General features: G+C 42.5%; 1 long non-coding RNA gene across 2 annotated transcripts in view; it reads right to left on the reverse strand.

Moving 5' to 3' along the window:
- The window catches only part of LOC142361024 (uncharacterized), a 93,380-nt gene extending 81,990 nt beyond the window's left edge, over positions 1-11,390 (reverse strand). For both annotated transcript variants that reach the window (XR_012763565.1, XR_012763564.1), the window contains exon 1: positions 11,227-11,390. This is a non-coding gene — a long non-coding RNA (uncharacterized LOC142361024). The remainder of the gene's footprint in view (positions 1-11,226) is intronic.
- Positions 11,391-26,456: the final 15,066 nt, after the last annotated feature.

Genomic DNA, 26,456 nt, shown 5'->3' on the forward strand with positions numbered 1-26,456 from the left:
TTTTCATAGCCTGCATGAGGTGCAGCACTGATGGCTTGGAGAAAATCCTCTAATGGCAAGTCCTCCCAGGCTCCCAGCATACAGGTTTTGCTAGTCCAGGCTTGAGGCCCAAGCCCGCTCTCACCCTCGGACTACCTGACAGCATTCAGCAGGTCACTCTTTACACTTCCATTTCCAAGACTGGGACATTTTGGATACCTGAAAATTATGTCCATTGAAGGCGCCAAGCTGCATTCAGCCCGGTCACTGTGTGCCACGCCAGTGCCTCGGGAAATTGCTGCAATTTTACAGGCTGGCTCACTCAGCAAGGGTTACCCAGCTTTTCATGAAAAACTGCAAGGACGTCACAGAATATGTTCATCAATTGCTGTTGAATTCAGATTCAGGAAAGTGAAAGTTTCACATGTTTGGGTTTGGAAACTGAAATGCTTTTCTGTGTTTTAACTCTCGGTGGCAAAGGCAGAATGAAGACAGCTTAAATGCCAAAGTTTTTGTGGGCATAGCCTGGATTTTTGTTTAGCTGAAATCAAGAACAAAGGTGGAACAATGTTTGACTAGTCAGAGGAGAGTTGGTGATTGCATATTTCAAGCACATCTTTGAACAGTCCCGTTCTGTTATTAAGGCATTAAGAGAAGGCTCTGGGGGATACCTACAGTACAGTGCTTGCTTTCCTGGGAAGTGAAATTGGTGGGGTGGAGGAGGCTCGAGGGAAGATAAGAACAAATAAAAGATTACTTATGAGGAAAAGAGAACTTTATGAAGGAAATGTCTTCAATATTATTTTTCTCTGTCTGTTGCCAAGGAACCTTGGACCTAGCCTACACAGGAGCCTTCCTTGGATCTATTTCTTGTAATAATCCTAATTGCAGCTCAGTTGGTGTGTGTAAAAAATCCTTCTCCCCATTTAGCAAAATGAAAGGTTCCATCAGAGTGAGCACATCTGCATGTGCTAAAAATGGAAATGTGAGAGCAATGCAAAATCTATTAAACAAATATTTCTTTCTGGGGGGAGGGGTAGGAATGTAGAAGAACCAGGGCTGAACCACACAAAAATGAAACAAGATGAAAGCCTGTATCAGAAGTTTTCCTTGCCAAAGGGGTGTGCACAATAGTTGAAAGTACATATTATGCTGCATTGTTGTACTATGGATCTGCAAAAATCTATCTTTAAAACACAGAGGAAATCCTGTTTCTGCAGAGAGGAAACAGAGAAAAAGAGATTGAAGAGTTCAGAATTCCAGTACCTTGATTCCTGATGAGTTTAAATATTTAGAAAACAGAAAAGTAAACTCTCTCATCCCCTTCATCACATTTCTAGCAACGGTCACGATAAAATTCTCAGGATTTCTCCTGTTATGGTTTGCTACCCGTATCCTGGGCTGCATCAGAAGAGCATGGCCAGCAGGATGAAGGAGGGGATTCTGCCCCTCTGCTCCGCTCTGGTGAGACCCCCCCAGGAGTCCTGCATCCAGCTCTGGAGCCCTCAGCAAAGGACAGACATGGACCTGTTGGAGTGGGGCCAGAGAAGGCCACAAAAGTGATCTGAGGGCTGGAGCACCTCTCCTACGAGGAAAGGCTGAGAGAGCTGGGTCTGTTCAGGCTGGAGAAGAGGAGGGTCCAGGGTGACCTTATTGTGGCCTTTCAGTACTTAAAGGGGGCTTCCAAGAAAGATGGGGACAAACTTTTTAGCAGGGCTTGTTGCAACAGGACAAGGGGTAATGGTTTTAAACTAAGGGAGGGTGGATTTAGACTGGACATAAGGAAGAAATATTTATGATGAGGGTGGTGAAACACTGGCACTGGTTGCCCAGAGAAGTGGTAAATGCACCATCCCCGGAAACATTCAAGGTCAGGTTGGACAGGGCTCTGAGCAACCTGATTGAGTTGAAGATGTCCCTGCTCATTGCAGGTGGGTTGGACTAGATGACTTTTAAATGTGCCTTCCAACCCTAACTATTCTATGATTCTACTTCTCTTCATGTGGAAACTGCCTGAACCTGCCAAATTTTTTAAGGACCAGCTTGTTATCCTCAAGGCTCTGCTTTGTTTTTCACAGTCCTCAGCTGCCTGGCCATACCAAGCACCGTGTCCCACAGCAGCAAGAATCAGGCTTGTGGCTAATGTAAATCATGTTCTGTAAGAGATCAAGATACCATTTAGCCTCAAATGTGTTGAGACCTGAACTGCTACATGCATGTACTTAGTCTATCAGAGGCACATCACGTAGGTTGAACTGTCACATATTTTGGATACCTTCATTTACTCTGCAGTTCATTCAAAAAGTGTGGTTGCCTTAGAAACCACAAAAGTGCAGAATAATTCTAAGATAAACCCAACCGACAGAATCACACAGCAGTGGCTCAGATGTACATAGCATTTCTATAAATCCAGAAAGATATATTGCATTAAAAGCAGGGGAAGATCATTTCCTCATTAAAAAAATGGGGGTTGAAAGGTGGCTGATTACCCTATCGAAGATGACAGATCCCTGTATGATGGTATATGTCAGGTAGCCTCAGTCTGAAAAATGCCCATGTTTGGCAGGTTAAGCCTGTGGGAAAGGAGGAGGCTGTAGATGATGGGGAGAGCTCAGAGTCAGAGCAGGCAATGGTCTTCTAGGCGAGAATTTCCCTGCAACACTGGAAGGATGAGGAAAAGCAATATCTATGTCTCTGTTTCCAGATGTTCCTTATAGAACAGGCTCCCTCTGCCTGCTTCTGCTGGAGGCACTTCCCCATCCATGTGGATCACTTCATATAGGAAGTATAAATCTGCCCCCTTCCCCTGCCTCCCCCTTTTCTCAATGACAAAATGCTGAAACCGCACCAAGGTGATGATTTCCTATCTGAAGGACATAAAGTGAGCTTCCAAATGGAATGTGATCTCCTCCAGCTAGTAAAAGTTTTATAACCAAGGACAAAAACACAATAAAAATAAAATAAAAATAAAATAAAATCAGGCATCTCAGCTGGCGTAAATCAGCACTGCCTAACTCCAGCAGAGCTTGCCTCAGGCAGCAGTCAAAATTTTGAGGTATTTCCAGTACGTGGATGGCAGGTTTATTGGAAGTCATTAAAACACAAGTTCTACTCTAAAAAAAAAAAAAAGAAAAGTAAATATTCCAGACTTCTCCCAGTATCATCCTCCATTAAGATCTCTTCAGTGAATCACTGTAAATGCTTAGATAGGGATTGCTAGCATTGAGTGTTGGTATATTTGGGTACATTAACAAAATAATTTATACCCTCCATGGCTAATCCTTGGTTTAGTGTGCATAAATGGGAATGTTCATGACCAATCCCCTTTCTTTATTGCTCCTTCCCAGTTGTCCTACATGCTTGCTTTCAGCTGCCAGAACATACTGCTGGCAGGTAAGATTTATATATCATGAATATGGGGCAAAAAAATGAAAAGGTTGCCCTTGAAGGGGGGTGAGGGTCCCTAACTTTTCTCAACTTCATAGCTCGGGAACTGCATGGTTCTGGTCTGGTGCTCCAAATGCAGCCACCCTGCTCGAAGCGCCAGCAGAGGCACGGCTGCCTGTTGGATCACAGCCATGGCATCTCAGGTAGTTTCAGCAGGGAGCAAAACCTTTGCTAACTTACTGACACACTCAGCTGACTTGGGAAAAAAATGGTTTTGTTCAAAGCAAAGTCTGCCCTGGTTCCTGAATTTCAGCAGATTGCTGGATCTGGTGTTGAGAGGGAGCAGGAGAGCATAAACTGAAGCAGGAATTGGGGTAGACTGGGAACAGGGCACTGTAGCCATGAAATACTAAATCCAGTTTGTTTCTTTAACATTTTCCACAGCTTGGGTCCTGCTTAACCAGCTAGAGAAGAAATACAATACCATCTACAGTAGCAAAATGGCAGGTCATCCATGGCTTGAAGTCTGCACATCAAGAAGACATGCCTGTCCTCAGGGATGTGCTAGCTGAGGCAAGTTTGTTGAGTGCAGCAGTCCCAGAGTCCAGTCTATGCTGGAAGACAGAGCAGAGATCCCAATGATCGCTTCCAATTTAAATAGCAAAAGAACCTCTGTAGATGCCCACCTCTATTTGACTAATGACAGTAACTTGCTTGGCTATTATGAACGTTAAGACTTGAATAAGCACAAAAAAGTCAAAGCAATATGTATAATCAAAGGAACCACTTGCAAAAAAGATTGAGAGAATTCAAATAGTGCTTCATTTAAAATAAACAAAGGAGCTGATCCTTCTCTTTGATCTCATCCACCCTTCCCTACCCCAGAAAACAGAGAAACAGAATACAAAGACTCAACCATGCCAAGCAGGAGAGGAAAAAAAAAAAAAAAGCCAGAACACCAAGGTAAATGATTGACTATGAGCTACTCATTTCACAGGACAATGATGCTAAGTTATGTGTGTAGATCCTCCCCATCTGTAGACCAAACCTCTCAAAGCACTTGCCAAAGCCTCCTCCACTCATTTCACATCCCCTGACCAGCTGTCAATGATGAGGAAAGAACCATGCAGCTTCACAGTCAGTCTGAAGAAAATAACCTTCCTGAAGTATGACCAGAAACAGAAAGACTGAAATAACAATCATTAGGAAAGGTCGTCAGAGCAAGAAATACTCCCTAGAAGGGAGACGGCTTGGAAGGATAAAAAGATGTCATGGATCCACTTATATATGAGGTCCTTCTGCCAATCAGATAGTGACTAGAGGTGCAGCTTGCCCCTCTGGGGGAATCCAATTTCAGACACAAAATCACTGGATTTCCTTTTTCCTCGGTGCAGACTGTATCTGGAGATCAAAGCCCTGCCGGGAGCTGGTAAATAGCATATTCTCACTTTCATGGATCTGTGACTCCTGTGAATGCAAACATGGCACGAGGAGAATACATGCTTTATGTGACACTTCCCATGTTTTTCTGACCACTCAATATTGCTGGTCAGAAGAAATAGACTTACATGGCAGATTTAGTCAAATTCTGCTCTTTGTGCTTTTCCTCTGCTATTACGATACTTTATTAAGTGTGATGAGGGATCTGTTCCTTTGTTCTCCCCCTCCTTCTACTCCCCTCAGTCATCCTCCAGACCAGGTAATATATAACTCCATTCATTGTGATGCTAACGAGTTCTATTTAGCTGTATTTAACTGGATATCATGACTCCACGCAATGACCTTTCACTCCTGGGAAGTAGTTTTAAATTTGATCCGCAGCAAAGGAAAATCCCTCCAATTCATTGGCTGTGAAAGGTCACAAGTGAAATGTGTTCTGATGGTATCTTCTCATGGTTTAATTCTCAGTATACCTGAGCATCAAGCCAGTCTGAATCAGCTTTTGTCCTGACAGCCTGAGTACCAAGCACCCTAAGAAAGCACTGTGGAAAAGGCAGCCAAGCATCTGGCAGTGCCAACTGGTGTAGGCAATGCTTGGAGAGGAGATGTCCCACTGAACCCAAAGCATGTGCTACCCAGGATGAAACACAGAGGTGCCACCCAGCTTGATTTGATACTTTGACACTCTGATTATAGGAAGTTTTTTCTAATAATACTAAAAATGTAAATAAAATTCAGCATTAGGTAGATATACAAAGATCTCATGTACACATCAGACAGTGATGCCACAGAATACACTTGTAAATACGACTTCCAGGACAGAAATGGACAGAGAATTAAAAAAAAAGGACTATAAGTGTGTTAACACTGTGATATTAAAACTTCACTGGCACTGCTTCTCCCCTTCGCTAGCGAGTTAGCGCAAACCACTCAGCTTGGGATTTCAAAATAAAACACCGCCAGAAAAATTAGTCTTGTTCTTCCTCCCTCATTCATGGCCACTCCCCATGCAGAAGCTAGAGGCTGGTTTATTTCTTCTCACCAAAAATACTCGGCACTGTGATATGGTGTACCCTATACAGGGTGGGAAGAAGTGTGGTCTCACTCATTTCTCATTGCTTAGTGTCGGCATTATAGCAAAAACTAGAGCTATCAGTCAAAAAAACCCAACCAAACAAGCAAGCCACCCCACCAATTCAGTAAGAAGGGCATCCTTCTCAAAGCTTTCAGTTAAATGGGGAGGGAGGGAGGGAGGAAAGTACTCTCAGTCCACTTATACAGCAAGAATAAGGGGGGACAGGTGGCTGAAGGGACTTCCTCTGTCACACCAGCTTGCGGCAAAGCTCATACTCCAGCTTGGACCCCCCCAGCCTGAGCCACCCTTCCAAATCATAACAGGTGTATCAAACGTAACAGAAACCAGAACTTAAAACAATAAAAACCAACCTCACAATGGGAAAGCTTAGTCACAAGGTTGTGTCAGAAAGGCAGCCCATTTTGTGGTTGCCTAGTCGGATTTGTACAGCTGTGAGCCTACTGCTAAGGTATTAAATGAGGTATCTGTGTATTTAAAACACCAAGGTGTGCTCTGATGGCATTCTGAAAAGACTTTCCCTTCCTCAAAACCTTAGTACGCTTGCAAAAACCTGCTCAGACTAGGATATTTGAAGTCACATTAGCCAACACTAGAAAAAAGAACTGCCTTTTACACCTGCTTAGGCATGCCCTGGCAATATAGCTAAACTAAAACATGCTCAAAGAGGGAATATTGTCAGTAACTGAAACCCCTGCTGATTTCTGGCCGTGAAAGTACAGAGAAAGCACACAAGAGAATGACCAGCCTGCCAGAGACACTGAGTAGCCTCAGGGTTCAGAATAAGAGGTGTTGCTGTCAAGACAAGCCTGTGGTCTCAGGATAGTGAGCAGCCAACCTCTGCTGCCAACAGCACGTGGATGTCTCACTACTAAGGGAGCAAATGACAGCTACAGGGAGAAGACATAGAGCAGCAGGGCAAAGAGCATTTGAAGTACAGTAGCTTAGAGGCAGAAACAATTGTGTGACTGAAAAAAACCCCTTATTTGTCTCACCTAGTGCCAAATCTTTTCATTCACAGCACACCCAATGCTTCCCCAAAATACACTCAATCCCCAGTGAGCTCTTTGGGCTTGTCCAAGGAAAGAGCACAACTGGGAGTTATCATAGAAGAGTCCTACAACAAGATCCACATGAGTCCTGTATTCAGCCACATATAAAAGCTATGTTCAGAGAGTGAATTCTTACTTTGCTACTACTATTGACTGATGGCCAGAGGGTGACTTGCACCAAGCACAGGAGAACAGGGACAGGCAAAAATCAGGATACTATGCATCTTCTGCTTTAAGGTATGTCGGATTCAGGATGACTCTAACCTACAGCTTCAGTACAACACTAGAGCAAGGAAACATAGCCTATATTCCTACCTTGACACCTCCGCTGTGGAAGAAGAAGGAGCAATGCACAGTAAAACAGCTCCAGCTGAGAGCTCTCAAGAATCTCCAGTTCAGCCAAGTTTCATTTTTTTATGCTGTAAACCCTCCCCACCCCCAACCCAAACAAAACAACAGCACAACAAGACCTAGTCCAAATGTGGTCCTGCCTTTGTACTGCAGTCAGAATAAAACAACATGAGTAGACCAAAGAGAGCAAGCCCTTCAAGTTTCTGACCTAAAATGCAGAAGAAATATATGGGGAGGTGAGTTAATAAAAGACACCTGCAATAACTTCTTTTGGAAACATGCCTCAGCTGAGGTACCTGGCTTCACTCCCAACACTTAGAAACAATCCCCAAATGTCAGGGACTGCTGTTTAACAGACAGCACCATTTCCAGAGGGGTCCTAAGAAAACCTAAATTGACAGATTTCCTTTTTGAAACACTGTAATAACTTATAAAGCTGTCAAAGTGGTTTTTTATTATTATTATTTAAAACATGCTCCTACGTAAGTCCTTGTATGACAAATTTTAGCCAGCAGCTAATTTTTAAAGTGATAAACTCCAGAAATCTGGGAATACATGGAAGCTCTGACAACAGCTCTAATTAGAGGGTTGTAGCCAGGTACAGGTAAATTAGTGAAAAGTGTTCGTTAGGGGCTCTTCACTGTTAAAACATCACTAACGCCTCTGCTATGTTGTTGATAAAATGCTTTTATGCTGCTCAGCAGATACATCTTCCTAATACAGAGTTCAAAAGTAAAAAACATCCTAATGAGTCCTTATCTGGCTTTTGTGCCTCCATTCCCCTTTGCTCTTAAATAGTAATGTAGGTTAATTAACTTTGGTTAAACTTTAGTTCTTCTTTCCGAAGGGAAAGTCAAAACACAAAACACAGTTGCAACTCTCCTCGCAAAACTACTTCTCGACCAGTTTTGTATATAAACGGCCAATGCCAGAAGGGTCAGTGGATCCAACTAAACTGCAAGCCACCTTTGCCTTGAGGCCTTACCTTGAGTTTCCCCCTCTAAATAAACAAAATTATGCACTCTGCAATCAGAAGCTGCTGCTGAGGTTGCAGTTTCAAATGTTCCTGTCATTGCTGTTTTTGCACAGCTTTTTAATTCCTCACTGCTCCGTCTCAGCTGTTTCTAAAGACCTGCACAAACCTTTCTGCTTGATCTCACCTTTGCCTGAAATAGCTTTTCATCTATGTCTTTCATAGTAAATTCCAAATTTTCCTGAATTTCTGATCTGTAGCCATCATAAAGGAAAGCCTAGTCTGGCTTCAGTTATAGATTAAGAAAAAATCAGATGCAGGTAAAACTAAAGAAAAAAAAAGGGGCTTTCCTTGTTGTTTATCTTTATGGAATCTTTCATAATCCCTAAAGATGTCTTTTGTTTTCACTTCAGTAAAGTACTTTAATTTCCTCATTTTATTTGAAACCTAAAAGTCTAAATAGAGTAGCTGATGAAGAAGGGGAGTGCTGAATTCTTAGGATATATCTGACATGTAACATAGTGTAGAGATATTTGAGCCAGCATTAAATTATCTAGCCTGGGTACCACAAGCAATATAGACACCAGAGCTGCTGGTACCTGAGCTACCTCCAGGATCTCGTAAGCAACTTCTCTGAATTTTAATTTCTATGTTTCATGCCTTCACCTTGTCCAGCAACAGACACTGGGATCTGAGAGCCCAAACCAGAACTGCAGCCACCCCGAGCTATGGCCTCATCCCTGCAAGGTGCTGAGCACCACAACACTGATCAACTTCAAGAGGAATTGAAGGGGCTCAGCACCCTGCTGGACTGAGCTCAGGCTGAGTGATGTCGTGGGTGAGTGCTTCCTGAAGCACTGGTAAATTCACTGAGGCTTGGATTTTCTGCCAAATAAACGCAAGCTGAGGAAGTTATGGCTGCCTGGGGGCTTTCTTCAGAGTACATGTTCTTCTAAAAAAAAAATTCTACTGTAAATTTTGCATTCATAAACTGATGCTCCCCTTTGCCTTCCTCTTTTGCCCTCTCTGACTTCTGCCCTCTCTCCTCGGCTGCCAAGAAAGTGCCCCTTTGTGTTCAGAAATGCCCAACAGTTCACAGAAGTTAAATAGAAAAGACATTCAGACACTTTCTGTCAAAATGCCTTGACACTCTCCTTTCTGTCCAAAAGACCGTTTTGCTTTGGAAAGGCCCCCATTGAACACCTCCGCCCTTTCACCTCCCTCTTGAACTTACCCTGCATCAACAATGCAAAATAAATAAGTAAAAGAAACACCCCTCTCCCCTACCCTGAGCCTTTGATGCAGGTTCTTTTTTTTTTGCTGCCATCTTCACTATTAATTTTATGCAAGACACTTTCAAAGTCCAGACAAGTGCAAAACGCTGCCACTTGGCTTTATAGTCACAGAACTTCTATTCCTCTTTCATGACTTTTCACTTTTGCCTTGACGTTGTTTTTTCCATGGCTTGGTTTCTTTGGCTGTGGGCAGGGATCCTACCGTGCACAAGACCCTGACGGCCTGTGTGCACTAGAGGGAGAAAACCACGTCACGCGTGGGTATGAGGACAGAGGAATGCACGCTGCTTTCCAGCTGCCCTTTGCCCGGCGCGCTGCGAGACCCAGGGGCACAGTCAGCACAGTTCAGGACAGAAACACAAGGTTGCTCTTCTGGTTTGAACAAATAAATAGCACGTGAATTATCTCAAAATCAAAACAGACAGCATTGCAAGTACAGACTGCATAATTTTGACGAAGATTTCAAAGTCCTTTGGATACCCGTCTCTACTCTAAAAGATACTGAGTATCTGGTGTGACTCCTATTAAGCTGTAGTACATTAAGGCAAGCACTAACACTACTGTTTAACCAAACCTTAGCTTTTTTTGTCATATAAAACTTTCTGAGACGGGCTGGGGAACAGGTCCCGTGATGGGCAAAACAAGCAGATGTTAACTCAAATCCAGTGTTAATGGGCGAATTTTTTTCTGGATTCCCTCCTGCCAGAAATTGAGCGGCTCTGCCCTATGTATATCATCTGGCTAGAAATTACTGGAGGTTTTACACAAGGATGGGCTCTTTGGAATTTGCAGCTATGTATTTTTAATACTGTCAATAAACTACTTCCTTGGGACACAGAAGGGCAATAATGGGCGCTGTTAACAAAGTGTGAAAAGAAACGGGCAAGCAAAGGTTAATCACATGGCTGTCCACTAATGACCTCTCCAGCCCCGAGTTTAAACCTCCGCTACTTGTAAAGACCAATCACGTGAATAATTTCCTGTCTGAGGTAGTCTTTATGGTTAAGAATAAAAGCTGAGCTTATTGTGAAAAGAAAGTGCTCAGCAGGGGTGAAGGTTATTATTTTTAAGCTGATCTAAACACCTGGGTTTCTCAGTAGACCCTATTAAACTTCCTCCATTATGTCTAAATATTTCAATCATTCCTACCACAGTAGTAAATTAGTGTATTACTGCTTAAAACAGATAAGCCGTAGGGATGGGGACATCCTAAGCTGATGCTGCTCACCCACCCTGAAGAGAGACCTATGCAGCCTGCTTCTTCCCATAAATAAGGCAACCACGCCTGATGCCATCCCAGAATATCATGTTTTCTTAGTGTGCTGAGGTGTGAGAGGAACATTGACTCCTGCTGCTAACGGGGCCATGGCACAGGCTGAGCCCCGGGCACGGGAAGGTGCCTGTAAGCAGGATGGTCTTGGGAAAAGGTTGGCCCTGAAGTTGTACGGCACAGGAAAGCAGATGGAAAAGCTTGCTGCCATTTCTTCTAGCTACCTCCAATGACAGCCAGGCAGAAAGCAGAAAATACAGAGATATGACGTATTCCTGGTTAAAGGTTTAGCTTTTATAGCAAAAGGAATTCTGCGCGAGTGAGAAAAATAACGCTGTCCTGCCCAGCAGCTCTCTGCCGTCACTCCCTCTTCCTTCTCCTCTTACCTCCACATTATTCATGAGATCTTTTTCCTCCTGGATTTCTGATCCTGGAAAATGCCTGGAGATCAGACTGTTCACAGAGGAAGTACGCAGCCTCCCTTCCTCCCCCCACAGCTCAATAGCACATCACCACCCAGTGCAGCCCAGACCAGAGTGCTTTCCCTGTCCACTCAGTCCTCCCAGGGCTCTTTAGCGAGGGTAGCAGAGCCCAGCCCCTGGCAAAGCAGCCCTCCTGAGGCTTCACACAAAGTGTATGCTGTCCTGATTGTGGTTTGTTTATAGGCTCGTACATAAAGAGTGCCAGATCCTCAGCCAAGTCCAGTTTATCTCAGGGTAAACTGCACATAAGTCATTTATTTCAGTCCTGACTTACACACGCCAAACAAAATACCTGCAGATTTTTTCCCTTCTCAGCTCCCCGAAAGGAACTCGTCTGGCACATTTAAACCAAGACAGCTTGCAAGAGTTATAAAATGAGTGTGAAAGTTTAACTCAGGCCAACATAAAGTGCCCACCTTACAGTCTCTAGAGGGAATGATATTATACCTTATTAACCTGTTTAAAGCCCTGCCTAGAAACTGTTTGATATTGCACGGGTGGTGGCATTGCTTTTCCTACTTAATAAATACCGTCCTTGAGTTTTCCAAGCGAGCGCGAGAAACTCTTCTGTTCTGTAAACAACTGTGTGTCCAGTTTCCATGCACGGATACCCAATTTGTGCATGCAACTGTAGTTATTGTGCATTCAAATGGGGCACACCACTAGTCACGGGCCTGGGCTTCTTGCCAGTTTAAAAGTCAGCCCTTCTGTATGTAGAAAGAGAAAGCAGTATCCAATAGAAACAGTACTCTGCATGCACTCACAGCTCTTATTCAACACTCTCAGAACAATGTCTAATTGTTAATCTTCCCAACGCTGCCGTGAGGCAGGGAATATTTTATCTACATTTTACAGTCAGAAGAAACTGAGGTTAAGTGACTTGCCCAAGGTCAAAAGACGGATTTAATAACAGGCTCAGGATCTAGCCATGAGAATATGCTGCCCTGACACTGGGCTGCTACACCTCGGGATGAATGAGAAGTAAATGTGTCCTTCCCGTAACATCCCAGCAGTGCCGTTTGCTAAAGGTCTAATCCAAGGAAGCTCAAACAAAAATCTGCAGTGGTGCCAAGATTAGGGAAATATCTCCTCTGTGCTTGGTCTCTTTTTGTGCTGTAAATGCGGAGGCTGAAATTTCCAGAGATGTGGATGCCCAATTTCCGCTAACGTTAATAAGCTGATGTGTCCAAATCCTGTAGGCAGCTTTGAAAGCCTGTTTGTACTTTCCCTCTTCCTACTATTCAAGCATAGAGTAAGGTCAGGGCTTTCCCATACCCTCTCCCTTCTCTGCCGGTGGAAAAATTCTGGCCATACCTTCACTTACTCTGCAGTGAATGGATAATGTCACTGGGGATTGATTGATCTAATACCCACAAAAGGCCAGAGGAGAGATTCCCTTGGTTGCCACAGATACTGGATCAGGACCTTATCTTTCTATGGCATCCATATCACTCCCACTATTTTAATATCTGAACATCTCAGGTTTATAACATATTCCACTTCCTAACTCACCCATGAGATACAGCGGTAGCATTAATCACTTAATCCCATTTTACAGATGATAAACTGAGGCACATCAGACTCCATGCTCATTTCAGTCTGAGCTACACTGAGACATCTTGGCGTAAGCAAGAGGACGAGATAAGCACCTGCAGCCAAAGATTCAGACACTGACTTGGGAGGGGATAGTATAGCAAGAACAAATGGCCCTTTGGAAAGTGCCTTTTTTACACTGACTGCAAAGGAAGCCCAGATGATGAGGTAGTTAAAATCCCTCCCTTCAAGACAGCTACTGCTAGGTGAGATGAATCCCCTCCTAAATGACGTGCCCAATGCCATGGAGAAAGGCTGTGGCAAAGGAAGAAATTGAGTCCCAGACACAATAACCACACTATTTTTCTTGGACTGAGCTTTGATTTCAGGTAAAAGATTGTTTTGTTAAGGCAGCAACAATAATAATAAGTTTAAATCTACCAGTTTTTCTTGGATTAGTCACCGGGACTCTCAGCAGCCGGGCTCTTGAGCTCTGGCCTCTTTGACTTTCGTATGTTTAGATGTTCAGGCCCTAATGAGTTGATCTCGTTGATCTTTAGGTACCTATTCATATGCAAATCCTGTCATTCTACTTTTGCTAAATAGTCTTTGTATTAACACATGAAATAAATTTTTAAAAAAGAAAGTCAGTCGGTGGTAAATCCTCATACTTAAGTTTGTTTGCATTTGGATAAATGATCATGGTCCCTCTTTATATGATCTCCTTGCTGTATCCCTGTTAGGAAAAGGAGGGGGGGATAAAGAAATCCAACTTTTAATCTCCTCCAAATATTTGTAAATATTTTGTCAAAGCAAAAATTGTCCAAGAACCAAGAGATAAAGATTCAAAATACATTAATGCCACAGCTTCCTCTTTGGTCATATTTTAAAAATTAACACAGAAGTGTCCTCATTCTAGTGTCACTAGGTGGTTAGCTACTAAAAAGACCAGATCTATTTTCTAAGGCTCCAAAATTGTGTCCCACCGCAGAAAGGATGACTTTTCACAGGCAGATTTTGCAGATTCACAGTGCATGTGCATGTGTGAGACATGTACATCACTGTGCCATGCCAGAGCACACTCGAGAGATTCTGAGCATGAATCCTGACCCCAGTAGTCAATGAAAAGCACTCAATGACTTCAAAGGGTCCAGGATTTCACCCATCGTTTTGCAGACTCTGAAGCTTGCAATCATTAGTGGTTTGCTCTAAAAGTGGTGGCTGCAGTGCAGTAAAGTCATATGGGAATGTCATTCAACTCTGTAATGAACTTATACTATCTCTGTTTAAACCCTGTGTATGGTATGGTTATGTACATAGTGTCTAAAGTACGGTTATATATATAACTAGGTTAGCCACAGAAAGTAGTGTGAACCACAGAAATAAGGGAAAACTGTTGCAGGGCCTCGAAACATATCCTGGACACTACACATATGTGTGTATAATTTTATGGATGTGTGTATGCATTTAAAGCTTTCAAAAAAATCTTGACCTTAATTTGAATAATGTGCTTGGAGTTGTAGCTGAACTTCATTTGCTAAAGAAAAGCTGTTTAGGAGCAAATGCAGGTTGCAACAAAATGTTAGGAACAAACTGTCCAGGATCTGCTTTCACAACAATCCCACGCGCTTACAAATCTCCCTTTAAGAATAAAGTGGTAGTGCAAACACCTAATTAAAAAAACGGCTTGTATTCGGAGTTACTAATTAAAAATCCTCATGTTCCCTCGACTTTTTCCCCCCTCTGTGGAAATCTGCAAGTTATTTAATTGAAGTCCCATTTTGTCGGTGCAGATGCACGAAGTGTCTGAATCATCAAACAGATTTAGGGTGTTTTGATTGTTGTGTGTGCCTCATTGCTATTCCCAGAATGTCGAGCTGAGCTTATGCTGATCGGCAGGACTTAGAAGCATGAAACAGTAAAAGAGTCCTTTCTTCTCATCCCAGCCCCATCCCCCTTGCCCCCCTGGATTTACATTGAAACTTTGCCAATCTCAGATCGCACTCTGTCTGCTGCCTCTGCATTAAAATGGAGCCGGCTTGCCTGTTTCTTTGGCCCCGCGCTCCATCTTCAGATTCCCCTTCGCTGCCATAAGACGCCTCTCATGTTGCTTCAGTGAAACTTCTTTAAGAAGACGATTTCATTTTCTCTCCTTTCTCTTTTTTTTTTTTAAATAAAAATCCTTCTCAGTTTTTACATTTGTGTGCTGTGTGAAAAGAAACGAGACAGAGGAAGAGAGAGAGAGAAGCCTGTTTTCGTTTAGAGGTGAAAACAGCCTGGTGAGCAGCAGGTGCAAAGCCCCAAAGCAGCTGCTTACTGCTCTCAAGTTGAAGCGCCTTGGTCCCCCACCCTCCACGCCAAGAGCACTTCATATAATCCTCTCATGCAATTCACACTGTAATTGCACATATCCAGACTGCTAGGGCTCAATTTAGTATTATTTTTACTGATAACAAGATCTGCAAACAGGAGACCAGTCATAGTAATTAGTTGCGTGTCGCCAGGCAGCTTCTGCAGAAGCAAGTTGGATTCTTTTCCTTTCTTTTTCACTCTTTCCTGGGGAGGGGGGGGCACGACTGCTTTGCCCCCGCCTACCTCCCATCCTTTTACCCCCTCGAAGGCTACTCAGAGTAGCACATGGGGAACTTTCCTGCTGGCTCTGTAGGTCCCTTTATTACCTTGCCTACCCCATTCAGTCCTCAAGATGAAGGCTGTTGGGATGGGTGCTAGCCATGAAGATGATTGTCTTGAGGACCAGCTTGTTTTCTCAAGGCTCTGCTTGTTACATTGCTAATTATGGGTCTATGGGATCCTTTTCTGATATTTGACTAAGTGGCATGGATTACTGTGTAATCATTTCCCACTGGGGAGGGGGATCTTTTTTATTATTATTATTATTATTATTATATACCTCAGGACAACTTTTCAGTAGCTCTTATTTAGGTAATTGCTATTCCCTGTAATCCAGCAATTCTTATTTTTTTTTATCACATTATGGATTTCACCAAACACTAGTTAAAATGTTAATTACTGGTAAATACACACGTCTTTTTCCCTTCTGTTCAGAGTGAATACAGATCCTAGGAACGTGTTGTTTGTCATCTGTACCCCTTATGTGTTATCTCTGTCTAATAGAACACTGTTGTTTACAAAATGAGAAGACTGAACACGGACATTTGGCTCCAAACTTGTTTTAGATTAAGGCTTAAAAAGTTTATGCTTTTTTCACTGTTTGATTTTTCAAGCCAGAATATAAAAGAATAAAAGTCAGTTTGCTGACATTAGTATTTTTAATAACTTGAACAGATTTTGCAGTCCTGAAAGACATTATGCAAAAGCCTGGAAAATGGCGTCCTTTATTTAGTCGCAGAAAGTCTGACCCAGTTGCCATGAAGTCAAGGCAAATTTACCACTGAGTCAGGGAAACTCCCATCATTGTGGAAGACCAGACGAGTTTCTTCCTGAGTGTCCTGGTAACACACCTTGGGTCCAAATGGACGAGTGTGGCTCTAGGCAGAGTGGACTGGAGGAGAGATTTCAGTACCAATTCAATTTCTAGAAATGTTTTCAATTTGCCTTGAAAATTTATTATTTTCCTGTTTCATGACAACTGTGTGACTTTCGCAAAAATGTAAATTACTGAAATCTTTCCTTTATGCTGCAGTCCCAGGTTTTGATAAACAAAACTGCTGCTACACTGACCATTGCAAAATAATGATTTGAAAGACTCAACAGCTCCAATAACTTTACTGTAAGAGTACTCTTAGAAAAATAGCGTTTTGCTTTAGTGGCATTGAAGAACCTTAAGGCAGATAAGACACAGAACTAGAAAGGTTGAAGAATAGCCTATTTTGGGACTGGAAAAGTGAATTATGACTGAGGTGTAAATGAGCACAATCTAAGGCTGAATAATCTCTGCCATGCTGTCCACGATGTCAAAGGCTCATTCTGGCCATGAGGATCACCCAAAGCATTGTTGCACTCTGAGGACACCTGCTTCTCATGGGCCACAGCCCATATGTCAGGATGCTGAGTTTCACGTGTTTTTATGGCTTTTTCAATCACTCCAAAATTGGTATGACATAAACTTTCAGATGAAATTTGCAGGCCAAGTACAGTGTTAGAGTTCTGCCAGAACCCAATGGCACCATGGACAATAATCCATCCAAAACCAACTGTGCTGGTGCAGAGCCTCCTTATTATTACATTGTCCCATGAACGGATACTTACCTGAATGAACATAACAGCTCTGAGCTCTGCAGCCTCTGGTATGTTGTCTAGGAAGTCGCATGGCTTAAGTCCCATTTGTTTTTAGAAAAGTCTTGGTAGCCTCTTCTCAAGTTTCAGCCCAAAGAGCGTCTGGACTTGGAGCAAAGTAAACACACTCTAATATCAATCCTCAGGAGTCAGTCCAAAAGTATTTTTCCCTGGGGGGGACCAACAGGGATGTCCACAAGCTTTCAGAATAAACATAATTCAAGGTGACACTGGCACACCAGGACTTGCATGAAGGTTATGTCAGAAGAAGTAAATTGCACGTCAGCAGAGTGGGAGAGAGCAGGTCAAATGATACGGTGAAAAAAAACCCCATGTTGGTTCCTATATAACTTTCAAGCAGTTCAATTGGTTCAGTGTAAGTGCTGTTAGCTGTACAACTACTGTGAATTTAATTTGTAATGTCAAAAGAATTTGTGTTCCTTGCCATTAGAAATGTGAACATCTTAGAGACACTCCTGAAGATGAGATTTATTAGGCTAAAAAGTGACAACGCCTGAATATTTCCTTGAGAAACATATTATTCCATCACAACTAAAATTAAAACAGGTCAAGTAAACAGCTCTGAAAGCTGCAAAACTCAATTTCTTGCCCATCCAATTACGCCTAGCTAGACCAGCCCGTACAATTTTCCATTATGGCTTTTATGAACTGTGTGTGGTCCTCCTGACTGTACCATACGAGCTGGAGAACTGGAGCACAATAAAGCATGTTAGGGGCTGTCAGCGCTTTTTAGGATCTCCTAATTCTTGTTCACTGTAATCATACTGCTGGGTACAATACAGCATTTGAGATGACCCTTTGAGGAAAAATCCTACTTACAGACATTCTCAGACTTTGGAAAATTTCAGTTTGAGAGATAAATAATGTTATTTAACTTTTTTGATTAGATACAATCAAAAATTTGGGTTCCAATATAAGTGCTTTCTCATTGGACCCAGACTGTGGCCTTAGTTGTTCTTCCAGGCTCCTCTTGTATATTCATGTTTGTTTATGTATGGATTTTGTACTTTTTTTCATCCTGGCCTGCTTTGTGCCATGATCACCTGTCCTGCATTCTGGTTACTTTGCTGTAATTCATTTACTGTTTCAGTGCTACATGGGTAGAACATCGTAAAACCTTCTAAAATGCAAAAAAACCTCCAGCTCTTATAGAGGAATCTCTTTTTTATTTAAATCAAAGCAATAAACCCCAAACAGCTTCTCTTTCTCTTCCCTGTCCCAATGCACACATACTTTCCAGTAGTTACAGAACTATACAACCACCCTACAGAAAAGAGCAGATATTTTCATCTCAGCACTTACCAGCTTTTTTAACAGTGCAGATGGGCTGAGAGAGCAATCCTTCCACAGCAAACCAGCAAGTTACGGCACTGACTTGGGAAATCAGCGAAACGAAGCAGCAGCACAAGCAGGATTTTCAGAAGGTGAGAAATCCCTCATCACCTGCAGGGGTGCGGAAAATATTTCAGAAAGTCCAACAATGAAAGAGGAATAAATGTCTGGCACAGTCCCAGCTTGCTACCAAGTGTTTGCAAGAAGCAGTGTGCTCTGGCTGGGAGCAGGGTGGGAGGGTGTTGGGGAGGGTGTAAAGGTCCTTAGACATGGGAGGGTGCCCTGTCTCATTTTGGGACACCACTGCATAGAAGGACAGGGCTTCATGTGGAGAAGTTGGATTGAGCCAAGGTGGCATGAGTCCTGGAATGCAGGGACGACATCCATAATCACATTAATTACAGTCATTGCAATAGCATTTGGGAATAAGAAAGGCTGTATATTCAAACGCGTACACCTCTGTGTTGCTATCAGCACTTTCCCTTCGGGTTAGCAGCAATAGATGTTCTGTGCCTATGTTCCTATATGAGGAAGGAGTTGCTCCTTTCTCACCTCCTTAACTCCTACCCTGGGGGGTCAAGGCCAATTACCCAAAGAGGGTTCCTCATGTGCTGGTTTTGCTTTAAGTGCCTCCTTCATAGCTGGTCCCTTCTTCCAGTATCATTTTCTCATTAGGTATCAGATGGCTAACCCAGCTCCAGGTCAAGTCTGATCCTTGTGGTCTAGCCATGATGATTTCAAACAAGAACACCTTTGGGCTATGGCTTTCACTTGGGAGCATACCATCTGCAAAAACTCTGCTACCAAACAGCCCAAAAGAGTGGAGAATATCACCGCTGTGCTGACACCAACTTCAAACTGCTACCCATGGGACCACAGGCAGGAGAGCTCTGGTGTCCCCCCATCTGCCTGCATGTCTCTGCTGTACCTGTAGCATCAGGGAAGCTGCTGCTTGCACAAGTCCTGCTCTGTGCCTAGAGCTCTTAGATGCTATAATAATGCTACAAGATGGAACATAAACTTGAAAAAAGCAGTGTGTAGGCAGGCAAACACCACCCAGTGATTTGCATGTGCAAATACGGGTACCACATTTAAAATCTCCTTGTGAAACTACAGCTGTAAGTATTGCTGAGGTTTGAAAGCAGTACAAAAACACCTTTAAAGCAGTCCATTAAAGCACAATTGCATACAACAACTACACTCCTAACTGCTGTGGGCCCAATATAGCACAGCCATTCCCAAACTGTTCTGAAAGATTTCAGATTTTTTGCAATTCTGCTATACCCTTTTTATCTCTGCTTGTACTAGAGCTTCATCAGAAAACCCCAGGTAAAGCTGGGGCCCTATCCTGATAGACAACATAAGAAGCCGTAGGAGGAGGTAGTTATCTTACTTTCAACGAATTTAAATAGACATGTTGGGGCAAAAAGTGAGAGAGGGAACAGAAGCAAGTGAAGTGACTTGCCAGAGGTTAAAAATGAGGTCAATACCACCTCAGTTTAGACCAGCAGTCCATTGAGACATTCACTGCACTGCCCTGCCTCACTGGCCCAAACTTTGAGAGTTTGGTTTCCATCCCTGTCCGCACACACACTTACAACACCTGCTAATTTTCTATTCTCACCAGCAATGGAGACAAAAAGCAGATGACTGGATTTTGTTCCTCTGTGGCAGCCAGCTTTTCACAGCCCTTCTGCAAGCTTGAATAACACATGTTACACCTGGAGTGCTGAGGGCCATATTTTAATGTGCTTAGCACCCAGCAGCACCTATAGGAACGCTGACTGGAAGCAACCTCCAGCCAGATGTTCAAAATAGCATAGTACCAACTTGCTGAGATCTTTGGCCATTTACGCTGGGTTCTGAGTGAGAACAGAACAATTTTGAAAGTCTACGAAATGAAGCCTGCTGGGTATTTTTAATATAAATTTGTTTCAAGACCTAATACTTCTAAGTTCAATATTTTAAGAAGCATTCATAGCTGAGCTTTGGGGTACCTGGTTATAAGGTTCACTGGGGAAAAAGTAACAGTTTTTCTTTACAAACAGAATTGCACAAAGTCTGTGCCTTAACAAAAATGCTTTTTAGAAAATTTTAAACAATTTTTAGAGCCAAGTAAAAGACCTATTATTAAGCACCACCCCCTCAGGATTTTGAATGGGGTCCTGTTCTCTTTACACCCATCTCCCCACGTATCAAACAGAAGGATGCCCCCCCCCCACAGTTGCAGCACCCGCGCTCACTTTCCCCCAGACTAAAGCCAAACTCTTTGGCTTTAAGTGCTTTTATTCATTTTTATAAGCCAAGAGGAACTTGTTCATCAGAGTGCATCATGGCTCTATTTTTTCTCCCCTCCATTTAATTTTAAAAGTGGTCCAGCCCCAACATTTGAAACTCCTCCTGTTCCATTTCTTTTCATTCTCTCTTTCTTCCTTCCTTCCTTGCCCCTCACCCCCTCCCTCCATCTCCTACTCTGTCCCCTTCAGAAGCCCCCAAGATGACACTGCTCATTGATGCTTCTCCTTCATTAGCATTTCAGCAACTTGGCTCAGTAGTTTCAGAGACAATCCGTCATGAGAAAACTGAAGAATGTGCCCCATTTGCATGATTCTGTGCCAGAATGCAACTTTTTCTCAGCTGTTCATTGTGTAATTTCCCCTTGAGCCTTCAACTTTCCCATGAAGTCCCAGAAATCATATTATAGAATTCCAGACCAGCTGAAATGTTCCAAAGATTAGTTTTATGGACATTTTTAACCAACCTCACAGCTCTACAAAGAGAATCACATACATAAGAAACACGGTTTTACTTTCTGTTGTTATGAAAGGCAATGTGGCTGAGATGAATTAAGCCCTTTGAAACTACAAGAAGGAATTTATGCCCCATGATGAGAATGATCCAATAACTGTTGTGAATCCTTAGGCATATTTTTAACTTCCACTTGTCCTTCCTTAATTATTTTATTCCTCTTACAATTAAATGTTTGTAATCCATTTTGAGAGTCTTTCCGAAATGAATGGATATGCAAACAACTTGATTGAAATGCTCAGTGCATATGACTAAAAGTTACTGACTCTCACACATCAGCAGAACAAATCAAGCTTTTGGTTAGTTGGTTGTAGAAATCAAAAAGTGGTTTATAAAAAAAGACAGGCAGATAAAAACTTCTTCTAATTACTAACCTGAGGGTATCTGATTTTGTAGAAATAAAGAGTTTATTATATCAAAAGTAAGCAAGAAACTGAAAATTGGTGTAAAGCAATCAAACTACTTTGTCAATTAAAATGTATCCCATTAGGAAAATTAGGCACCTGTTCCACAAGTTAGACAATGGAGCATGGGAGGAGAACTCTGCGTTTTAACAGTCTGGTTGCTAATTAAATTCTTTACTTTTTCCTGTGTACGCCAATAACTCTCATTTTTCCCATGTCATTTTTAACTTACCAAAACAGAACTTGTTGTGAATTATTCTGCCTCTGAAAAACACCGGATTTCTTCTATGCTTTTGCAGCCATAGCATAGAAAATATAAACATACAAATAAATATTTTATCTACATATCAGAAAAAACCCCACAAAATTTAAAATACAATGTAGATACTTTTTAATACAGATTTGTGTCCCCTCCTTCCCCCTCCTGGTGGGGCTGGCTGTGTAAAAAGCATCCTTGCTGACTCAGGTAAATATATTGAACAAAGGCATAGACACACTCACACTATGTGAGCAGATACTTATATACCCGCTTGCATTTACATATATATATGCATATATGTTGCCAAAATCCAGTGGAATTAAAGCTTGCCAAGATTCAAACTTCATAAACAGATAAATTAGGGTCCTTCTGATGCGAAAGATAGGTTTTTTGGTGAGAAGCTCACACGGTGATTAGAGTGAGGTTGTGGAAGATTTAATTAATTATAGGTGACTGATTTTCGTCTCAGAGGACAGCTCAGGTCCCCCAGCTCCCCCTCAGCAGCTCATCTTAAATTGTTGTCTAACCTTTCCCTTAATTCAGCTCATCTTGAGCTGATGGGAACTGCTTTCATTCCACCTCTTGTGGAGGTAATGAAACAATCTTCTTATTCACTTGGTTCCTCTGAGCCGGTGACACACAACAAAAAACCCAGGGCCCTGATTAATGGCCGCTAATTAGCAATGTTAATGACCAGGTGTCCAAGAGCATGACCAGCTCCTCTCAGCATGGAGTGATCCCTCAATGAGGGCCCTGCAAATCCAGCCCCGGTGACCCTTCCCCTCAGCTGCCAGTAATGAAGCTGAGCTCTCTCATTACACCCAAGAGAGGCTCAGGGGGAGGCCCAGGCCTTGAGAGCCAAACCTTTTCCTTCGAGTCCAGTGGGCCTTCCATTAATTAAGGTCAGCATTTTTGCCCCCCCCCCCCCCCCCCCGCCTTTTCCCCCTTAAAAAAAAACCACCCAGCCCTCAAAGGTAAAAGATTTGGACGAAGGAAGGCTTAGTTCTTTCAGCATTTTCTGCTTTCCCAGTGATAAAGTTGCTTTTTCCCAGCGTGTTGGGGCAGCTGGGCAGCCCTTCCTCCCCCTGGGGTTCGGAGCTCTCCAGAGCCAGCTCTGGGATGTGGGGAGACCCCCTCCCTGCAGCCCCACCTGCTGCCTCCCGCCATGATGGGGAAGGGCCTCTGTGGGCCAGCACAGCTCCACAGGTCAGACTGGCCACACAGAAACATATTTATATACTATTCCACATCAATACTTTAGCAATGTTTGTTATTCTTCATTTTCACTGTGTAAAAAGTGACCTTTGGCGTAAACACCAAGTATGATAGGACATGGCCCCTACCAGTCAGTCCTGCTGAGCATCGCGACATCGCCCCTGTCTGTTAGTCCTGCTGAGCATTGCAACATGGCCCCTGCCTGGCAGTACAGTCTGGGGCGATGACAAGAGGTTGTAAGATACCAAAATTGATCTTGTTTCTTGGAGGGAAGGGGATTTTTTTAAGGACGGGGGGAAGTTTTATCAGTGTGCATGCAGCACGTGGGTATAAAAAAGAGCCAAACCCTAAAAAAAACAGAGAACTCTTGTATTTTTGCTTTAACTTAGCAAATGTAGTGATATCTGAGAGAGAAAAAACTCTGCCATGCACCTGCCTGCAACCTGTGTGGCAAAGGATGCTTGCTCCTTCATAGCTGAAGTTTCTGGAAACATTAACTTTCTTAACTTTAACAATACAAATTCTTTCTTTTAGTTGGAAGAATATTACTACAAGTCCGTAATTTCTTTCAGCTGCACACTGAGAAATGAAGGCACAAAATTAACATGCATCTTGAGAGGGTGTAGTTCAGGGAGCTGATGGGGAGATAGGAAGCCTTTTACTCCAGGTCACATCTTGAGCTGGAAGTGACAGAAAGTTAATACTGCAAGAATGCCATTTGGTGGGTGCTCTAAGATAAGGGGAGCCCAACTCAAGCCTGAATGTGTTAGTGCCTTCACGAACGCATTGCCAGCAGCCGGGGAGGTAGCTGGACACCATATTGCACCAATTGTTTTCCTATAAACCCTTAACCGGCTGATTTTTATCTAACAATGTAATACTGTCTACTCCCAAATGGAAATTATTCCCTGCTCTCCTGACCATCTGGGCATTACAGCAGTGGCTAACATGACAAGTTGATATCAGGATGATAATGTATTTTGGATTTTCCTAGTGAAATTCAATGAGTTATAAAAAAAAAAAAAGTGCTGCCTGGTAAGATGACTGGGAGCACAGGCACACGATATGGCACTCCACTGACAAGCCTGCATTCCAGCAAATGGACTTCTGTGCATAAAGAAATTACTAAACTTTTCGCTTTTGCCTATTTTAGTCTATTTTACTGGCACCCACCTTGCCTAAAGAAAAATCTTGCAAGATGTACTCATTCTTTCCCAGTCGATTAGTGGCTCTCCATGGGATCATTGGAGCTTCCAAGGGTATGCGGCCTTGAAATTGTGCTGCTTTCACCTTGCACACAGCAGGTTATTCAGTAAGGACCTGCTCTGTCTCTGGCTTGCTTCACCTGAAACTGTAATCCTGCAGTAGGTCAGCTGTCTTTTAAAAGGTGTTTTTGAACCTGACATGGATTTTGGATGAAGGTTCATATCTATTCCCTATCTACAGATGTGCATTGACTGTCGTTACAGATAAGAAAGGTTCAGTTCCCAGCTCTCCCATTGACCTCCTTAGAGATTTTGAGCAAGTTACGGCCAATGAGGGTTGCTGATTGAAAGATAACATGGGGATGGTAAAAGCATAAAACCCAGAAACTGATATAAAAAGCTTATTGAAAATTTGGCCAGCTGTAAAAAACAACAAATCAACACAACAGAATAAAAATAAGCCCACCTCTCTGTGCCTCAGCTCCCTATGTAAAAACCAGGTATAACACCATTGCCTTTGTTTTCCGCCATCATGGCAGACTGAAGCAAAGACTGACCCTTCGTGTGCATTTCTGTGGCATCAAAATCCTATGGGAAACCAGTGGCAATTGAGGGCTTTAACTATATGACATAAAGAACTCAGTTTTCAAAATACCGTTCACTCATCATAACTTCGTTTATAGCACTGTGCTGTTCATAAAGCCATGAACAGCAAAGCAGTTCCTGCAACCTATAAGAGCTTTGTAACTCCATCCTATGCATCTAATTGATCAGCTATGCCAAAAAGAACAGAAGTCTTTCTATAACTATAGTTATTCTATTACAGGTTATGCAGATAAGGTTACAGCTAGAGCCAGGCACATTTTTTCCAGATAAACCTTTTTCACCTGGAAATACACATTATGATCACAAACTTTTCATGAATGAGTACTGAGGTTTTTTTTTTAAACTAGGAGCCTAAAAATGTTTTCATCTAAATTTACTCGCAGGTAATTAGAAACATCTAGGAAGCTTGAAACTGCTTTTCAGGGAAATACGAAATATTTTTTCAGGGTTTTAGTTCACCGAAATTTTGCACAGAGTTTCACGTCAGGCCTTCACCTCTGTTCTTGAAGAACCAGTTACCTGAATAGCTTCACTGGCTACCTTACTGCCTCCTGTATACTTGTCCTTTCAGGCAGTGGCTGTAAGGCCTTTTAAATATACCTTCAAAAATATTATCTCCCCTTTTCTACAGCATCGCTGAAGTCATTGCTTAAATAAAACAACTGTGCTCTAGTTGCTCATTACATATTGGTAGCTCATTTTTGAAGAAAATAGGGATCAAAAGCAAATTTTTTTCCCGATTCCAAACTTTCCCAGGCATTTGGACACAGCTTGTTCTCAGTGTCCCATGGGAAGGAGGAAAGGAGAAACACATCAAGGCAGTGACCACCACGTGGGCTAAATTGCAGTCACCGATGCCAGGGAAGTTCTGACACTGACTTCTGTAACAACAAGAGCTAGCAGCTTTGGAAGATAAGAGACCTTCATGGAGCTGTGAAATAAGTTGAAAATGAAGATGCTCAGGCTCCCTAATTCTGGAAGGTCCATGTTACATTCACTATGATATTTAGTAAACTCTTCAGCAAAGACAAAAATCAGTCTCCAAAACTTCTGAAATCCTCTTGACATTGACAGTAGTTTGCTTTTATACTGTCTAGGTTCATACCCATTAAAAGGTCCCGAAAAGGATAATGCTGAGGACTGCACAGCAAGTGCAGAGTTTGGGCTGAACGTTTTGATTGCTGAGTTAAGTTCTTGGCTAATCCAACAATTTACTTTGAGACTACAGTTTATCAGGATTTTATGGGTGGTTTTTCAGTTGCATTTTCTAATCACTTTCCTTTACAATCCTCTGCCTCAGTTTTCCCCATTGAAAAATGGACACGTCACTACTTTTTCAACAAGACAAGGTGAAACTTCATTTGTTAATGTTTGCAAAGCAATTTGCAATGATTGGTTTGTAGCTGTGCTAAGTACCATGCATTATTAATAAAGTAATAAGATAAAAATAAATAAGGAAGGAATTATGTGGATTCTGATAAAAGGCAACTGGTA

The sequence above is a fragment of the Opisthocomus hoazin genome, chromosome 4 (assembly GCF_030867145.1).
Source record: "Opisthocomus hoazin isolate bOpiHoa1 chromosome 4, bOpiHoa1.hap1, whole genome shotgun sequence".
Taxonomy (NCBI): Eukaryota; Metazoa; Chordata; class Aves; order Opisthocomiformes; family Opisthocomidae; genus Opisthocomus; species Opisthocomus hoazin.